The sequence below is a fragment of the Saccopteryx bilineata genome, chromosome 3 (assembly GCF_036850765.1).
Source record: "Saccopteryx bilineata isolate mSacBil1 chromosome 3, mSacBil1_pri_phased_curated, whole genome shotgun sequence".
NCBI classification, from domain to species: Eukaryota; Metazoa; Chordata; class Mammalia; order Chiroptera; family Emballonuridae; genus Saccopteryx; species Saccopteryx bilineata.
Genome location: NC_089492.1, coordinates 179,617,087 through 179,636,697, shown reverse-complemented (window position 1 = coordinate 179,636,697; position 19,611 = coordinate 179,617,087). Strand labels below are relative to the sequence as shown.

Below are 19,611 nucleotides of genomic sequence, written 5' to 3'. Positions count from 1 at the left end.
GCCTGTTAATTACATTAGTAAATGCTGCTGAAAAAATTTTACTGGAATTTTACTTTCACTGTTTCATATCACCATTTCTAATTCATGGCAACGTGTCCTGTCCATGTTCGGGTGTATATAACAGACACGCATGTACTGTGTCTGTGGATCTCAGCACAAATGCACACAGTCATGAATACACACATGAAAATGTTTGTATTCATCCCATGTTAGTATCTGAGAACAGAATGCCCAGGTTCTTTTAACATCTGCATCTTTTATTCACTAGAATCTCCCTTTTGAGACATCTGATGTCCTATTATCTGATGATCTGATTATTTCTGTGCTGGCAAATCTTTCCTTTCCCTTTTTTTTCAAAATTGTACGCATAGTTCAGTGTTTTTAAATTTTATCCACTACTACTTCCGTGTTCTTATTTATCACAATGGTTACTTCCACTCCAGAAAAATTGAAAAAAACTGTATTTTTATCAAACTGCATTTGCCTACAAGGTACATTTCTTAAATCTTCCCTCCTGGTCATTTCTATTTACCAGAATCCTTGAATTAAACAGAAAGGTTGTCTGGTCTGCTAGCTCACCCTTCCTGAGCCATACAAAAGTGTCTTAACATAATAATTTCTCAGTATAGCACACTCTGATGTCATACATAATGAGCCATGATATCTATCCTATGCAGGGGGCAAAAGGAGGAGGCATCTCTAAAAATGACAGATCTATTTAAGTGCCAACACAGCCAGATAATGTGACTACTGGGAAACGTAATTTAATGGGATATCAGACAAGTCCCCCTGCACCCATTTGGGTGTGTGTAGGAGATTCTCACTATGGTCACCATAGAGCAGGCGTCCCCAAACTGCGGCCCCCTGAGGCCATTTATCCGGCCCCCGCCACACTTCCAGAAGGGGCACCTCTTTCATTGGTGGCCAGTGAGAGAAGCACTGTATGTGGCGGCCCTCCAACGGTCTGAGGGACAGTGAACTGGCCCCCTGTGTAAAAAGTTTGGGGAACCCTGCCATAGAGGATTAGGAGCTGAAGTCCACACTGTCTAAACAGTAGAGATAATCAGACTTTGGGCTATGCCATCCTCCCTTCTTATTGCCCAATCCTACTTCCCCCGCTGTTTTAATTAGATTATTTTGGGATATGCTATTTCTGTCTTACTCCCTTCCTCAAACTGTCATATGAGTGCTGCAGCTTGACTATTACACAGCTGCCAAACTTCACTCCAGAGATGGCAGCACTTCAGTGCAGTGAAGTGATGCTCCCTCTGTGCCTTAAGGGTTAAGCATCTGGAAGGGGGTGCCTGTGTGCAGGAAAGGAGACCTTTATTTTGTTTTATCATCACCATTGGAGGACCAGGTCCACCTGAGTACAAGGGCAAAACAAAACCAGAACACATCTATGCATACACTCAAATGCGCGGAGAGAATAGAAACAGTGACTGGGACTATCATAGGTTCTTTTCTGCAGGGATTTCAAAGGCTTAACACATCAAGGATGTAAGATGATGATCATTTTTAGAAGTAAAAGAAGTCCCAGAGAGTAATCCACTCATGTTTTAGAAACAAAACTTGAAGGCACAGAGTGAGTATACCTTGTTCAAAAACCTCCTTATCCCCAGACCAAGGGCGTTCCACTAGACCAGGGGTAGTCAACCTTTTTATACCTACCGCCCACTTTTGTATCTCTGTTAGTAGTAACATTTTCTAACCACCTACCGGTTCCACAGTAATGGTGATTTATAAAGTAGAAAAGTAACTTTACTTTATAAAATTTATAAAGCAGAGTTACAGCAAGTTAAAGCATATAATAATAATTACTTACCAAGTACTTTATGTCAGATTTTCACTAAATTTAGCAGAATAAATCTTTATAAAACAACTTACTATAGTTAAATTTACCTTTTTATTTATACTTTGGTTGCTCCACTACCGCCCACCACGAAAGCTGGAACGCCCACTAGGGGGTGGTAGGGACCAGGTTGACTACCACTGCATTAGACCTTTGGGTTCACCCACACACCACTGGAAGGATCGCTGCATCTCTGCCAGAGGAACCAAATACAGCCCCAGCTTCTAAAGCAAACAATATCAGTACAAAATTTCTTGTTCTGTTTGGTTATATTATTTTGTTTTATATACTCAAGGAAATCTCTAACAGAAAAAAAAAAAAACTCAGATGTAATGGCAGCAAATACACACTGAGTATTAACTATGTGCCAGCCCAGGTAATGTTCTAAAGGGTTGTTTTTACAATGTCACAGGGACCTGTTGTCCTCACTTTAAAGAAAAAAGAAATGAGGAACAGAGAAGAAAGAATATTTCTGAAAACAGGAGGGACAGACTATACCTGCCATCACAGAAACTACCTTCCCAAATTTTACTAAAACATTTAGTGAAAACTTAAATATTAAGGATGTATTTCTCATTTAGTCTAAAGAGATACCCTTTCTTGGCACACAGGGATATAAGTCTGTTGTTGCTTGCTAACTCAAATAAAAAAGTGCATTATTCCCAAGAAGTTCTGTATGTTATTTCTAGATCTTACAAAAAATATGGGTCTTTCAGTAATGAATCAAATAAGGATTCATTATTTGAACACTGGTGAAATAAAAGGCACTAATGATACTGAGATAGGTCTTGAAAATTATATTCATGTTTCCTTCTACCTCTAAAGAGTATAAAATTAGGCCTGACCTGTGGTGGCGCAGTGGATAAAGCATCGACCTGAAAATGCTGAGGTTGCGGGTTTGAAACCCTGGGCTTGCCTGGTCAAGGCACATATGGGAGTTGATGCTTCCTGCTCCTCCCCCCCTTCTCTCTCTCTGTCTCTTCTCTCTCTCTCTCTGTCTCTCCCTCTCCTCTCTAAAATGAATAAATAAAAAATTAAAATTAAAATAAACTTTCCTTTAAAGAGTATAAAATTATAAGTTATAATATATAACATTCTAGAATTTAGAAAACATTTAGATGCTTTATCTCATTTCATAAACTTTAAGAGAAAAAAAGACAGTCATTTGATAAGTGACCCAGAGCCTTGGCTGGGTAGCTCAGTGGGTTAGAATATTGTTCCAATATACCCAGGTTGATATTTCCCCTTCTAGTGACTGCTCATGCTTTGAATAGCACAGTTTGCCAACCCCAGAGCAGCATCTGTCCATTAGATAGGAGGGACTCGCTGCAGTATTCTGCTGTAGGGTCCCAACACAAAAAGGCAATATGGCAGGCTTTGGTATCAACCATTTTCTAATGTGTTTTACTTTCAGATGCCAAAATATTCTACCTTACTTCAGGAAAGGTAAAACAAGTGTGTGAATGTTTGCAGTGACCCAGAAAATCATTATTTACCAGACTTTCAAACAATAAAATGCTCTACACAGAAGTCTGGTAAATTTTTTTAAAAACAAATATATACCAAAACAGATTGGAAAAGCCATGCCTACATCTAAAACACTATGTATCCCTGAGTCTCCATCTCTACCTTTTTCATTGAGCCATGTAAAACATCAGTAAGTATCTCAAAATAATAATACCCCAAACTGGCTGTGAATTCTGGAAGCTACCTGCAGATCGAGGGTACTGGAGTGGAAAAGGTAACATTTGAGGAGGTCTCTATTTTAAATATAAAGTGTATCAATAGCATTTTCTTCACCGTGGAAGTGTGCATTACAAATTCCAGAATACAGAGTGTGCGTGTGGTTGGGGGGGTTGGCTTGGGGATGGACAAGTACACTGGGCTCGTCAGACAGGAAAAGCATTAGGGTAAAGCATACAATAGAGGGTTGAGCCCCAGAAGAAAGCAGTTGAGCAGGGAGATACAAAATAGAGGAAAAGGGAAATGATAGTAAACCCAAAGCCAAAAATGTAGCCTTTACAAACCCATGTTGAAGATCGAAGGAGATAAAAGAAATCTCTGAGTGGATTTTAATATTTAAGAGACCACTAAAAGCACCCAAGAATGGATGGAGGAAGGTAAAAACAACCACAATCTCACAAACAAGCTGAGTGAAAAGGTACCACATACTAAAGAGGCCAAGATGTGACAAGTAGACAGACTATTTTGATCTGGAATTTGCATTTGTTTAAAGTAAACTAAATAATGTTACTTATGCTGCATACAGAAAGTGGGATTAATTATATAATTAATCTCACTCTCTAATGTGAAGATGGTGAATAAGGTAAGAAACACGATATAGTAAGTCAAAGTTGGCGTAAAGTAAACACGCTGTGGTGAAGCCACCACCCCAATTCTTCCATTGGGCAGTGGTTGGAAATGTAGGGCTCTGGCCCTGGCCAGTTGTCTTAGTGGTAGAGCATGGGCTCGGCGTTTGGATGCCATGGGTTTGATTCCCAGTCAAAGCACACAGGAGAAGCATCCATCTGCTTCTCCACCTTTCCCTCTCTCCTTTCTATCTCTCTCTTTTCCTCCCACAGCCAAGGCTCCATGGAGCAAAATTGGCCAGGCACTGAGGATGGCTCCATGGCCTCCACCTCAGCTGCTAGAATGGCTCCGGTTGCAATGGAGCAATGACCCCAGATGGGCAGAGCATCTCCCCATAGTGGGCTTGCTGGATGGATCCCAGTCGGGTGCATATGGGAGTCTGTCTCTCTGCCTCCCTGCTTCTTACTTAAGAAAAATACAAAAAAAAAAAAAAATAATAATAAATAAAGTAGTGGCTCTGGCCAGTTTGCTAAATGGTTAGAGCATCAGCCCAGTGAATGGATGTCCTGGCTTCAATTCCCAGTAAGGGCAATGAGAAGCAACCATCTGCTTCTCTCTACCTCCCTCTCTCCCTACTTCCCCTCTTCCCCTCCCACAGCCAGTGGCTCCACTGGTTTGAGCATAGGCCCTGGGCACTGAGGATAGTTCAGTTGATTCAAACCTGGTCAGGATGCATGCAGGAGGAGTCTATCTCTCTATTTCCCCTCCTCTCTCTTGAAAATACAAAAGAAAAGGAAAGCAGCATCATATATCATGAGCCATCCACTGTTTTATCTAACATGTTTATAATGTCATAGAATAAAACACATTCATGTCACAATTTCTTAAAATACAGATTGTCAATAGTGTACATAATTTAGATTACCTAAATTGAGAGAACAATAGCTGCACGACTGTTACTGGCTCTGACAATTGTGCATTCAAGCAAAGTTTTATAGATGTCTTCTCCTCTCACCTTCTTCATTTCCCTGTGTGGTTCCACTGTCAACAGTCACAGCTTCGCTGCCTGGCCCTGGCTACTCCCTGGCTTTCTGCCGCATGCCTTCTAGTTCAGCAGGGCTTTCTCCATTGGTGTCTCCAACTTCTCATTTCAGATGCACTCTTGTCTTATTTTATTTATTTATTTAATAGTTTATTTAGACAATTAATTTTAACGGGGTGACATTGGTCAACTAGAGCACATAGATTTTAGAGAAAACATCTCCAGATCATTTTGACATTCGATTATGTTGTATACCCATCACCCAAAGTCAAATCGTCCTCCGTGACCCTTCACTTGGTTTCCTTTATGCCCCTCCCCTTCCACCTTGCCTTCTTTTAGAATGGTCCAGGTCAGCTCCCTTGTTCACATAAACCAGGCTGTAATGCTGCCAATTACATCTCCTTTAGCAACGTGGGCTCCATCAGGACAGGCCTCATATCTGTCTTGTTCCACTGCACCTCTCCAAAGCCCACAACTTGACCAGTACATAGTAGCCCCCAAAAGGTATTTGCCAAATAAATAAATGAATGATGAATGACTAAATAAGGTTAGAAGTTAAAGACATTTTCTCAGTTTCTTACAGTTTGAAAGTTGTGCATTTACATGGTACTGTCAAAGCCCTGAGGCACCCTGAAGGCCTTGTGGGGAATCTATGAATTGAATTTTCAACACTGATTTGGCCTGGCCTTGCAGAGAGGTTTCCTACAAAATTGCAAAAAAAATAAATAAATAGTTTGGTTATGAAGAAAACCAAAAACTGCTGGACCCCTGGCCCAAGGTGAACTACCCTCACTCTTCAGCCTCCCAGAAAAATTCATTCTGGTAAGCCCTTGCTAATCAGCGTGTCTGCACTTCTGTACAACAGCCAGTGGTTCACAACGAGAGTACCGTTTCTTCCTCTCTGTTTGAATCCCTAATGATTCTCTAGTTGAGGAGGAATCTAAGTGCTTTCCAAATACCAAATGTTCCATATGGTAGTGTTATTACCATTCTCACTACTGCACCGTCCGGCCCTTCTACCTACACTCATGAGGTTCGCCTCCCCGGAGTTTGGCAGAACATTATGAACTCCTTTCCTGACCTGAATCTGCCGACACATTGTTGTCATCTCTCCCTTTGTGAAATTATTAATTTTGTTGCAATAACATATGTATGTGGATAAATGCAAGTTTTACTTCCTTATACATCCTAGTAATCAATTCAGTGGAGAATACTTATGACCCATTAAAGAGAAATTCTTAAGCCAAACTGTCTTAATAAGGAATTCAGATGTTCCTCTTTTACTGAAAATAAGGAGCTGTTCAAATTCAACTGAAAATGTGGGCCGAAAATGAGTACAGCAGCTACATACAACAGAGTTGCAGAGTGTCCAGTGAAAAGCATTAGCTGAAGCCAAACAAGGGGTCTTGTGTGTTGTTTCCTGAGCACCAAATAAGTCTTTGACCCTTTTTCCCTTTCCTTTTCAACCTGACAATGCAGCTGCAGGTTGATGGACTTACAGCCCCACCATTTTCCCCTCTGTTTATAAAGGATGAAGCATGTTTCTTCAGAGCTGGTGTCTCTCATTCTCTCTCCTCTTTCACTTACTTAGTTTAGTGAAAAGAAGCAAATTTTCTAGAGAGGAAGAGAAATGAGCTTGGGAGGGCAGCTTCCATATAGAGCTGGCCAGTTCCATGTGCAGCTCAGAGGCCAGGAGGCTGGCCTGACCCCAGCACTGGCTGAGCTCAGGAGAAAGGCAGCAGGTTGAAATGAGGCTCTACTCCCACATGAGGGATGCTCCAAGGGTCCCAGTGGCCAGATGACAAGACACCTCTGATAAATGGGTCTCTGACTTGCAGACTTCAGTCAGGCAGTTTTTCCAGGACTAAGATTACTCCATTAGTTGAAATTAAAGTTATTCAAAAAGGTACTAAATTTTTTTGGATACCAGAGGAGGATGAAAACAAGAAAGAAGAGAGAAAAAGGTTTTTTTGATTGCGATTATACTATAGTCAGGGTCATACTCCACATTTATTTGTTTGTTTGTTTGTTTTTGCTTCTACCATGCCATTTTCTCCAATCATTAGATACTCTTTAAAAATAGGATTTATAGTGTTTCAAGATTTCACACATATTTGCTTGCAATAACACCCTTTGAAATGGGTACTATTATTATCTAAATTTTATGGACTTAGACATCAAGATGGAAAGTTAACTTGCCTGACATCACAGCTCAAACAAATAGCAGAGCTGGAATTTGAACCACGGCAGTCTGGAGCCTGCCATTTTACTACTGCTGTCTACAGCCTCTGATGAATATGATGCTGCCGCTGCCACTTTATATCTATATTCCCAATGTCGGACAGATACGTGCACGTGTGTGTCTGTGTACACACACATACAGGGTGAAGCAAAAACAGAGTTACAGTTGTGAGTACACAAAACACGGTTTATTCTTTTTTTTTTTTGTGACTAGAAATTGAATTTATTTTTTTCTTCTCTGATACCATTTGGGGTGGGTGTTATCTTTTTTTTTTTTTTTTTTTTAATAAATTTTTATTAATGGTAATGGGATGACATTAATAAATCAGGGTACATATATTCAAAGAAAACATGTCTAGGTTATTTTGTCACCAAATTATGTTGCAAACCCCTCGCCCAAAGTCAGATTGTCCTCCGTCACCCTCTATCTAGTTCTCTGTGCCCCTCCCCCTCCCCCTAACTCTCTCCCTCCCTCCCTCCCATGTCCTCCCTCCCCCCCCCCACCCTTGGTAACCACCACACTCTTGTCCATGTCTCTTAGTCTCATTTTTATGTTCCACCAATGTATGGAATCATGTAGTTCTTGTTTTTTTCTGATTTACTTATTTCACTCCTTATAATGTTATCAAGATCCCACCATTTTGCTGTAAATGATCTGATGTCATCATTTCTTATGGCTGAGTAGTATTCCATAATGTATATGTGCCACATCTTCTTTATCCAGTCTTCTATTGAAGGGCTTTTTGGTTGTTTCCATGTCTTGGTCACTGTGAACAGTGCTGCAATGAACATGGGGCTACATGTGTCTTCACGTATCAATGTTTCTGAGGTTTTGGGGTATATACCCAGTAGAGGGATTGCTGGGTCATAAGGTAGTTCTATTTGCAGTTTTTTGAGGAACCACCATACTTTCCTCCATAATGGTTGTACTACTTTACAGTCCCACCAACAGTGAATGAGGGTTCCTTTTTCTCCACAGCCTCTCCAACATTTGCTATTACCTGTCTTGTTGATAATAGCTAATCTAACAGGAGTGAGGTGGTATCTCATTGTAGTTTTGATTTGCATTTCTCTAATAACTAATGAAGCTGAGCATCTTTTCATATATCTGTTGGCCATTTGTATCTCTTCCTGGGAGAAGTGTCTGTTCATGTCCTCTTCCCATTTTTTTATTGGATTGCTTGTTTGTTTGTTGTTGAGTTTTATGAGTTCTTTGTAAATTTTGGATATTAGGCCCTTATCTGAGCTGTCGTTTGAAAATATCAGTTCCCATATAGTTGGCTGTCTGTTTATTTTGATATCAGTTTCTCTTGCTGAGCAAAAACTTTTAATTCTGATGTAGTCCCATTCATTTATCTTTGCCGTCACTTCTCCTGCCATTGGAGTCAAGTTCATAAAATGTTCTTTAAAACCCAGGTCCATGATTTTAGTACCTATGTCTTCTTCTATGTACTTTATTGTTTCAGGTCTTATATTTAGGTCTTTGATCCATTTTGAATTAATTTTAGTACACGGGGACAGGCTGTAGTCGAGTTTCATTCTTTTGCATGTGGCTTTCCAGTTTTCCCAACACCATTTGTTGAAGAGGCTTTCTTTTCTCCATTGTGTGTTGTTGGCCCCTTTATCAAAGATTATTTGACCATATATATGTGGTTTTATTTCTGGGCTTTCTATTCTGTTCCATTGGTCTGAGTGTCTATTTTTTTGCCAATACCATGCTGTTTTGATTATCGTGGCCCTATAATATAGTTTAAAGTCAGGTATTTTAATGCCCCCAGCTTCATTCTTTTTCCTTAGGATTGTTTTGGCTATTCGGGGTTTTTTATAGTTCCATATAAATCTGATGATTTTTTGTTCCATTTCTTTAAAAAATCTCATAGGGATTTTGATGGGAATTGCATTAAATTTGTATATTGCTTTGGGTAATATGGCCATTTTGATTATATTTATTCTTCCTATCCAAGAACAAGGAATATTTTTCCATCTCATTGTATCTTTTTCGATTTCCCTTAACAGTGCTTTGTAATTTTCATTATATAGGTCCTTTACGTTCTTTGTTATGTTTATTCCTAGGTATTTTATTTTTTTTGTTGCAATCGTGAAGGGGATTATTTTTTTGAGTTCGTTTTCTAATATTTCATTGTTGGCATATAGAAAGGCTATGGACTTTTGTATGTTAATTTTGTATCCTGCGACCTTACTGTATTGGTTTATTGTTTCTAATAATCTTTTTGTGGAGTCCTTCGGGTTTTAGATGTATAGGATCATATCATCAGCAAAAAGTGATAGCTTTACTTCTTCTTTTCCGATATGGATGCCTTTTATTTCTTTGTCTTGTCTGATTGCTCTGGCCAGAACTTCTAGCACCACGTTGAATAAGAATGGAGAGAGTGGACAACCCTGTCTTGTTCCTGATTTAAGGTAGAAAGTCCTCAGTTTTATGCCGTTTAATATGATGTTGGCTGATGGTTTATCATATATGGCCTTTATCATGTTGAGATATTTTCCTTCTATACCCATTTTGTCGAGTCTTAAACATAAAATTGTGTTGTATTTTATCAAAAGCCTTTTCTGCATCTATTGATAAGATTATGTGGTTTTTGTTCTTTGTTTTGTTGATATGGTGTATTACGTTAACCGTTTTGCGTATGTTGAACCATCCTTGAGATTCTGGGATGAATCCCACTTGATCATGATGTATTATTTTTTTAATATGTTGTTGTATTCGGTTTGCCAGTATTTTGTTTAGTATTTTAGCATCTGTATTCATTAGAGATACTGGTCTGTAGTTTTCTTTCTTTGTGCCATCCTTGCCAGGTTTTGGTATGAGGGTTATGTTGGCCTCATAAAATGTGTTTGGAAGTATTGCTTCTTCTTCAATTTTTTGGAAGACTTTGAGTAGAATAGGAACCAAATCTTCTTTGAATGTTTGATAGAATTCACTAGTATAACCATCTGGGCCTGGACTTTTATTTTTGGGGAGATTTTTAATAGTTTTTTCTATTTCCTCCCTGCTGATTGGTCTGTTTAGGCTTTCTGCTTCTTCATGACTCAGTCTAGGAAGGTTGTATTGTTCTAGGAATTTATCCATTTCTTCTAGATTGTTGTATTTGGTGGCATATAATTTTTCATACTATTCTACAATAATTCTTTGTATTTCTATGATGTCTGTGGTGATCTCTCCTCTTTCATTTTGGATTTTATTTATTTGAGTCCTGTGTCTTTTTTCCTTGGTGAGTCTTGCCAAGGGTTTGTCAATTTTGTTGATCTTTTCAAAGAACCAGCTCCTTGTTTTATTGATTTTTTCTATAGTTTTTCTGTTCTCTATTTCATTTATTTCTGCTCTGATTTTTATTATCTCCTTTCTTCGGCTGGTTTTGGGTTGTCTTTGTTCTTCTTTTTCTAGTTCCTTAAGGTGTGAAGTTAAGTGGTTTACTTCGGCTCTCTCTTGTTTGTTCATATAGGCCTGAAGTGATATGAACTTTCCTCTTATTACTGCTTTTGCTGCATCCCAGAGATTCTGCTATGTCGTATTTTCATTTTCATTTGTCTGTATATATCTTTTGATTTCTGCGTTTATTTCTTCTTTGACCCATTCACTTTTTAGAAGTATGTTGTTTAGTTTCCACATTTTTGTGGGTTTTTCCCCCTCTTTTTTGCAGTTGAATTTTAGTTTCAAGGCTTTATGATCAGAAAATATGCTTGGTACAATTTCAATTTTTCTAAATTTGCTGACATTGTCTTTGTGGCCCAACATATGGTCAATTCTTGAGAATGTTCCATGTACACTAGAGAAAAATGTATACTCTGTCGCTTTGGGATGAAGTGTCCCGTAGATGTCTATCATATCCAGGTGTTCTAGTATTTCGTTTAAGGCCACTATATCTTTATTGATTCTCTGTTTGGATGACCGATCTAGAGCCGTCAGCGGTGTATTGAGGTCTCCAAGTATGATTGTATTTTTGTTAGTTTTGTTTTAAGGTCAATAAGTAGCTGTCTTATATATTTTGGTGCTCCTTGGTTTGGTGCATATATATTAAGGATTGTTATGTCTTCTTGATTCAACTTCCCCTCCCTTAATCATTATGAAATGACCATTTTTGTCTCTGAGTACTTTTTCTGTCTTGTAGTCAGCATTATTAGGTATGAGTATTGCTACACCTGCTTTTTTTGGGGTGTTGTTTGCTTGGAATATTGTTTTCCAGCCTTTCACTTTGAATTTGTTTTTATCCTTGTTGCTTAGATGTGTTTCTTGTAGGCAGCATATAGTTGGATTTTCTTTTTTAATCCATTCTGCTACTCTGTGTCTTTTTATTGGTAAGTTTAATCCATTTACATTTAGTGTAATTATTGACACTTGTGAGTTCCCTACTGCCATTTTATAAATTGCTTTCTGTTAGTTTTGTATCTAGTTTGATTCTTCTCTTTTGTTTTTCTATCATTTGTTTTTGTTTGTTTGTGTTCCATACTTCTTTCCTCTGTTGCTACCTTTTTTAAGTCAAGTGTTTTTGTGGTGTTTTTTTTAAGGGTGGTTACCATTAAGTAATGAAAAGGGTACCTACCATATTCATTGTAGTACCCTATCTTATAAGTATTTCTGCACTTCATCATCCTTTGCTACTGTTAATCTCCATCCTCTCCCCCCTTTTTTTCCTTTGTTGTCACAGTTTAAGTTTGGTTTTATTGTGTTCTTGGTGGAGCTGTTACTTGTGGTGTTGTTTTCTTTTGTTCTTTGAATCTGGTTGGAAAACCCCCCTTAGTATTTCCTGGAGTGGGGGCTTTCTGTTGATAAATTCTCTCATCTTTTCTGTATTTGTGAATGTTTTTATATCTCCTTCATACTTGAAGGATAGCTTTGATGGGTATAGTATTCTTGGCTGAAAGTTCCTCTCTTTCAGGGCTTTAAATATTGGGGTCCACTCTCTTCTAGCTTATAGAGTTTCTGCTGAGAAATCTGATGATAATCTAATAGGCCTTCCTTTATATGTTGTACTCTTCTTTTCCCTGGCTGCCTTGAGAATTTTTTCTTTGTCATTGGTTTGTGTCATCTTTATTATGATGTGCCTTGGAGTGGGTTTGTTGGGGTTAAGAAAACTTGGTGTTCTGTTTGCTTCTTGTGTTTGAGGCTTTAGTTCCTTGCACAGGCTTGGGAAGTTCTCGTCTATTATTTGTTTGAGTATATTCTCCATTCCATTTTCTTTCTCTTCTCCCTCTGATATACCTATTATTCTTATGTTATTCTTTCTGATGGAGTCAGACAATTCCTGTAGGGCTTTCTCATTTTTTATTATTTTTGAGTCTCTTTCTTCTTCTCTCTGTTGTGCCTCAAGTTGTTTGTCTTCTATTTCACTAATCCTATCTTCAATCTGGGCTGTTCTGTTAGCTAAGCTTGTTACCTCGTTTTTCAGCTCGTGAATTGAGTTTTTCATTTCTGTTTGATTTGTTTTTATAGTTTCAATTTCCTTGGTAATATATTCTTTGTGTTCATTGAGTTGTTTTCTGATCTCCCTATATTGCCTTTCTGTGTTTTCTTGTATATCTCTGAGTATTTTTAAGATTTCTATTTTAAATTCTCTGTCATTTAGCTCCAAGGCTTCCAATATGTTAAGTCTTTTCTCCATAGATTTTTCCACATCTATTTGTGTTACCTCTCTTTCTTTTGTATCCATAATATTCGATTTCCTCTTTCTTATCGGCATCTGAGGGTGGTCTTATTGATAGCACTAATTAGAATTAATAAAGAGTAAAAAGAAAAAAAAAAAAAAGGGTAAAACACCCCACAAAAAAAAACAGTAATAATTTATTATTTTCCCCTTTTTTTCTCTCTTCTCTTTCCCTCCTCTCCCCTCCTCAGGGAAATATCGTGCCTATAATGGAGGGCCTAATTTGGGGTGAAGAGTTCAAGGGGAAAAAAAAAGGGAGTAGGGACCTACTAAATGCAAAAAAAAAAAAAAAAAGGAAGAAAATCTTAGACAAGTATAAGATGATTTGCTTGTAAGTGATGGTCAACTAAGAGATATAATGAGAGGGATAAGAGGGAATCAGAAAAAAGGACCAAAAAAGAATAATAAAGAAGAAAAAATAAAAATAATAAGTAAAATTCTGTTGTATTAAGTGGAGCGAAGACTAAATACAATGGAGACCTTGGGTTGGGAGGACCCAAAATGCCACAAAAATAAACAAATAAGAGAAAAAAAATAAAAACAAAAGCAAAAAAGAGAAATAAAGCCAAAAAAAAGCCTTGAGTCCCAAATTAACTAATTTGTTCGTGATTGAGGATTATATGGGAGGAAAGTAAAATGAGAAAAGAAAAAACGAATAGAAAGGAAAAAATAAGAAAAAGAGAAAAACGAAGGAAGAAATAAAATAGGAGGAGAAAAAAACAAAATAAAGCAAGACAAAAAAAAAACAACAAAAAAAAACAAAAGAGGAGAGAGTGAGAGTTAAGTGTTTTGGAGTATAACCTTAAAGGAGGGTGAGGATGAAGAAGAAAAATAAAATGCAACACTCATGGGTAGTGTAGTTCAAGAAAGGGGAAGCATAAGATGGGCAGAGAATAGAAGGACCGAGGTGGAGGAAATAAAGGCAAAAAGAAGAAACAAACAACAACAACAACAAAAAAAATTAGTGGATCAAGTTGTAAAGTCTGTGGGTTTTTCTTGATTTTGAGAGGTTAACTTCTTCCTTTTTCTTTTCTCTCCCTCTTCCTAGTCGGTGACTCTGTACCCCAGGCTCTGCCCCTGTGTCACTCTTAGGTAGGGATTTGCAGTTGATGGGATTCTATGGCAATGTCATATAATTGGCTTTAGTCTTGCTGGAAGTAAAGGCTTGTTGGCGTTTGCAGGGTCCAACGATGAGAGAGTTTGCTTTCCTGGATTCTCTCTCCTAGTCCCCCCTTTCTGAATTAGCAGCCTGGTGATCCAGCTATAAGGCTGCAACTGCTTCTGCCTGGGGAGTAAGAGGCTCAAAGAGCTGGGAAATCCCCACTCTATCCCCACTCAGTGCAAGGCTTTGGGAAAGGCTCTGAGAGTCAGGGCCTCCAGTGTAATCAGGCGGGGGTGGGAGTCAATTGTTGTCAAGGTGATTGTTCAGCGCCTATCATTTAGTTGGACCTCTCAACCCAGGCTTTCCACACTTTGTAGCCTGTTTTTGCAGGGAAGAAGAGGCACTAGTCTCTGCTTACGACTAGTGTAGTATAGACCTTATTATCTGCCAAGTCCTTCTTGTTAGCGTTTATCCCTGAATATGGAGGCTCTATCAATCAGAAGTTGCCCCCGCCCCTTTAGCGAGAGGCACTAAAAAATATCACGCCTCTTGTCTTGGATCGCTGAACTGAGAGAGATCTTATCAATTAGAACCGAGGGTGCGCAGATTTCATGGGTTAAGCTAATTTCAGTGATTGGGTCGCAGCTGTGTTTCCGAAGGTATTTTAGGCTACCTGCGCGTGCCCCTCCCCCAACGCTTGATTGTTAGCTTGAATGGCTGGGTGAGGTGCCCCGCCCACGGAATCTCCCAAGCCTCTCCCGCTCGCCCCGCCGCTGGCGGCTGGACCGCACCAGGCGCAGGATAATGGAGCCCCCTGGGTGTGCAGGCCAGCAGGGCACCCTGGGCGCGTGGAATGCGCGCGCGGCTGCTTGCGGTGGCGGTTCGCGGCGGCTGCTCGTGGCGGCGGCTCGCGGCGGCTCGGCTCGCGGTTCCCAAGTATATGGGCTGACTCACCGCAGGCGCACTCCCTCGCGGCTTGAATGAGCATCGCTGCGGTAGCTTCCTCCACACCCTCGTCTCTCAGATTCAAGTGATAACAGTCCTTTTGCTTTCAGTTTTTGTGGAACTCCGGAATGCTCCGAGGATAAATTTTTCTGTTTCTAGTTGATAAATTTGTTGTGATTTAGGGGAGAGCTGTCGGACGCGCTTCTCACGGCGCCATTTCTGTGACGTCACCCACGGTTTATTCTTTATTGTTATTTATTAATTGTTGCATTGTTTTCTATACGAACTGTAAACCTACTTTTGCCTCACCCTGTATGTATGTATAGCGATATATAAACACATGAATGTATGTATATACATACCCATATACATGTATTTTAACTAATGTGTAGTACAACTTCAGATCCATGTTTAATGAGATTTGTTTATTAAATACCTTTTTATTCTTATTCAGGGAAGAAAAACTATGCTTTCTAGGGAAAAGCGATTGGTGCCCAGTGATCTCATGGTTGTCTAAAAATACTTGGTCATTAAGGGGATAAAGGAGGAAAAACTTAACTTAAAATTCCCTAGGGCTCTTCCATGCCTTCTTGATTTAGTATTTTCTCCAATGTCAAAAATGGATAAGTTTTATACATGCAACTAGCAACAGCAAGAAGATTCTTAAAAACAGTATGATTTAGAAATAATTGTCATCCCCTCCCAGCCCCTCCAAAAAATGACCAATATGAAAGTCCTTTTTTTGGAGAGAGAGATAGGAAGAAGGCGGGGGGGGGGGGGAAGAGATGAGAGAGAAGCATCTACTCCTAGTTGCTTCACTTCAGTGTTTTTTTTCTTAAGTGAAAAGTGGGTAGGCAGAGAGACTCCCGTATGTGCCCCGACTTAGATCCACCCAGCAAGCCCCTTATGGGGCAATGCTCTGCCCATCTGGGGCCGTTCCTCTGTTGCTCAGCAACCGAACTATGTTAGTGCCTGAGATGGAGACCATGGAGCCATCCTCAGTGTCAAGGGTCAATTTGCTCCAACCAAGCCATGGCTGCATGAGGGGAAGAGAGAGCTAGAGAGAGCAAGGGAAGGGAGAGGGGTAGATAAGCACATGGTTACTTTTCCTTTGTGCTCTGACTTGGAATTAAATCTGGGACATCCACACGCCGGGCCGATGGTATACTACTGAGCCAACTGGTCAGGGCCAAGTTGTTTATTAATTTCTTTCAGATGTACCTTGACCAGGAGGCTCAAGCCAAGTCAGTGAACCTTTGCTCAAGCCCATGACCTTAGGCTCAAGCCAGCAAATTTGGGCTTCAAGCCAGCGACCTTTGGGTTCAAGCCTGTGACCCTAGCAATCAATTCAGTGATCCTGTGCTCAGTTCTCAAGCTGGCAATCTCACACTCAAGCTGGCAAACCCACACTCAAGCCAGATGAGCCTGTGCTGTAGCCAGCAACCTTGGGGTCTCAAACTGGGGCCTTCAGTGTCCCAAGCCAATGCCCATCCACTACACCACCAGTCTTATAATCAATTGGCAAAGAAACTTATTTCATTTTCAAAATTCTCAGCACTGGTAAAATTGTATGAAGTAGCTGCTCTCATACACTGCCTCTGGAAATATAAACTGGTATGACTTTATTAGAAAGTAATTTTGCAACAAGTAGCAAAAGCTTTAAAACTTAAAAACCCTAAATTCAGCAATTTACTGCTAAGGAAGCATCCTAACAAAGCCATAAATAATGGTAACTAATATAAAGCTATAAGAATATTCATGATAGCATAAAAGCAAAAAAAAAAAAAAAATAGAAGCAAATTAAATGTCTAGCTAGAGGGGATCATTAAATGTATTTTAGGATATGCATTCAATGGCATACTATATAATCAGTAAAAATAATGCAGCAGATAGACATCTGTTGCTATGAAACGATGTCCACTATTACATTAAATGGAACAAAATCGTTAGATGAAAGGTAACAGTACATATTATATTGTTCCCTACCACCATCTGTTGGGAGTCTCTCCAGCTGAATTTATAAACACCGTCATCAGAATCATCCCTTTCTTATCAATGGCTTCTCGTTTACCTTAATCAGGAATCTCAGCAAAAATAGAAATTATTTTCTTTCCCATAAGAAAGCAAGGGTTCCATTTTTTTTAAAAAGACATAAAGAATAAATGGATGGAGAATATGTGAATCTATAGGTGTATGTTTATGGTGTGTGTGTGTAGGAGAATAGATATATTCCTCATCACTATACCACTACCTTGGGGACTTTACAATTAAATGAGAGTCACTTTTGGCTAAACATCTTAGAGATATTTACCTGTACCATGTGCTTTCATCACAATGGAGAAACATTAGCAGTCAGTTCGTTGCCAGCAGATCTCTCCACACAGATTTCGCTTCAATAATAAGGGTGGCAGTAGAAACCTCACCGTAAGATGCCTAGACCTGTAAGTACAAAAACAAAATTCCCACTGAGTCCGCTGGCAGTGGCCTTCGTTCACATTAACTTAAGTCAGAGAAAAAAGAAATATTGCATAATTCTCTCTCTCCCTCACCCACCCAGGGATGAGAAGCTTCTAGCCAGGACTTGTCTCCCCTCCCACCTCCTGAACTTAGGGACATCACCATCAAAATAATTCTGTTCCTTCCTCTCCTTTCTTGCCTAATGATTCCAAAACATCAGAGAAATAAAAAATAGTTCTTCTCCAGGAAATTTCAAGAACATTACTAAATTTGATGCTCTCTGAGATTTCTTCTAGCCACACAGCTAAGCAAATTCAGTACATGTATTTACCACAGCCGTCTAGCTTTCACTTTCAAAGCTGTATGTGCCTCTCTGTTGATGACTCAGGTGAAGCGTGGTTATTGTTGACATTCAGGGTCATCACTAACATTCATCGAACACTTACTTTGTACTTGACACTGTGCTAATACTTTACACACATTACCCCACTCCATCAGTCTACTATTGACAAAAAACAGTCAGACAGCTAGTAGATATTAAAGCCAGTATTTAAGCCAATATTGTTCAGAGGCCATGCTCATAATTCTCTCCAAAATTGATCTTGCTATCAACACTCCTGTTCTTATTATAAAAAAAGTTAAATATCAAATCAACATCATCTTATTTTTCCCCAGAATTGATATGTCACCTAAGTCTTTGCATTGCTTTTTATGGATTTGACTGTCCTTTGATTTTAATTCCCAGACCAAATTGAAATCAACATGTTCATATTACAAATAAGAGTGAGTTTATAGTTACTTTAGTAAATTAAAAATGCCAAATAATCCCAAATCCGGGTACCAATACACTAAGGAACAACACAAAATCCAAGTTCCACCTAAATGGCTAAATTTTATTAGGAAGAGGCAGATAAAAAAAATCAAAAGTCATATGTGAATCCCTATTTAAGATACAAAAATAAAGAGCAAAATTTCTGAACATTATAGTCTATCGATGGTATAAAAAATACTTGGTAAATTCTAAATACCATAGGTCTTAGAATCACTGCAACACAAATTAGGTATGAGCACATCAAAAAACCAACAAAGTTTTTTTTTGACAGAGACACAGAGAGAGTCAGAAAGAAAGACCGATAGGGACAGACAGACAGGAAGGGAGAGAAATGAGAAGCATTAGTTGTTCCTTGATTGCTTTTTCATATGTGCCTTGACGGTGGGGGGGGGGGTTCTACAGCAGAGCAAGTGACCCCTTGCTCAATCCGGCGACCTTGGGCTTCAAGTCAGCGATCTTCGGGCTCAAGCCAGCGACCATGGAGTCATGTCTATGATCCCACGCTCAAGTCAGTGACCCCGTGCTCAAGTTGTTGAGCCTGTGCTCAAGCCGGCGACCTCGGAGTTTTGAACCTGGGACTTTCGTGCCCTAGTCCAATGTTCTATCCATTATACCACTGCCTGGTCAGGCCCAACAAAGTTATTTATGAATCACATACTGATTTCCCTTTTGTACACCTGTATATACATATGTAGGTATTTATGTGCGCTATTCTGATTATTCCTTTGTGCCTTTGATAGCATCATTTTCTACTGAGATTAGGTTCTCAGCAAGGTCCCCCACCCAGTACAGTGCAGCTCTCATGTTCTTTCTCAGCCTGCACTACAGCTTTTCTGCCTTACGTTTATCCTTAAAAGCACCTTGTTCTCCCAGGCCTCTTTGCTAAGCCTTCAACCCAAGTCATCCACCTTCTTCATCTAATGACCCTGTATCATTCTCTCCCTCAGCTCTAATCTCAGTCCTGTTCCCCTCAGGGGAGCCTTCCCTGCCCTCCTTGGCCAGGACATTATCTCCTACTACCTGTACATAAGAATCTTTTTCTGTGTTTTATTGGTCACCACTGTGAGCTTATATTTCCAGTTAGATTCATTGATTGTTATTGTCTCCTCTACTAATTAGCAAGCCCTAGGAGGGAAGAATGTGTGTGCTCTTGTCTACCCTCTATCC

At 39.4% G+C, this 19,611-nt stretch overlaps 1 protein-coding gene across 9 annotated transcripts in view; it reads right to left on the bottom strand.

The window, feature by feature from the left end:
• ATXN1 (ataxin 1) overlaps window positions 1-19,611 on the bottom strand; it is a 635,797-nt gene that overhangs the window by 287,873 nt on the left and 328,313 nt on the right. For 8 of the 9 annotated variants that reach the window (XM_066268323.1, XM_066268325.1, XM_066268324.1 and 5 more), the window contains one exon: window positions 17,467-17,594. The exons of the other annotated variant lie outside the window; for it this stretch is intronic. The gene's annotated coding sequence lies outside the window, so the exon portion shown is untranslated. The remainder of the gene's footprint in view (window positions 1-17,466; window positions 17,595-19,611) is intronic. 9 annotated transcript variants of the gene reach the window in all.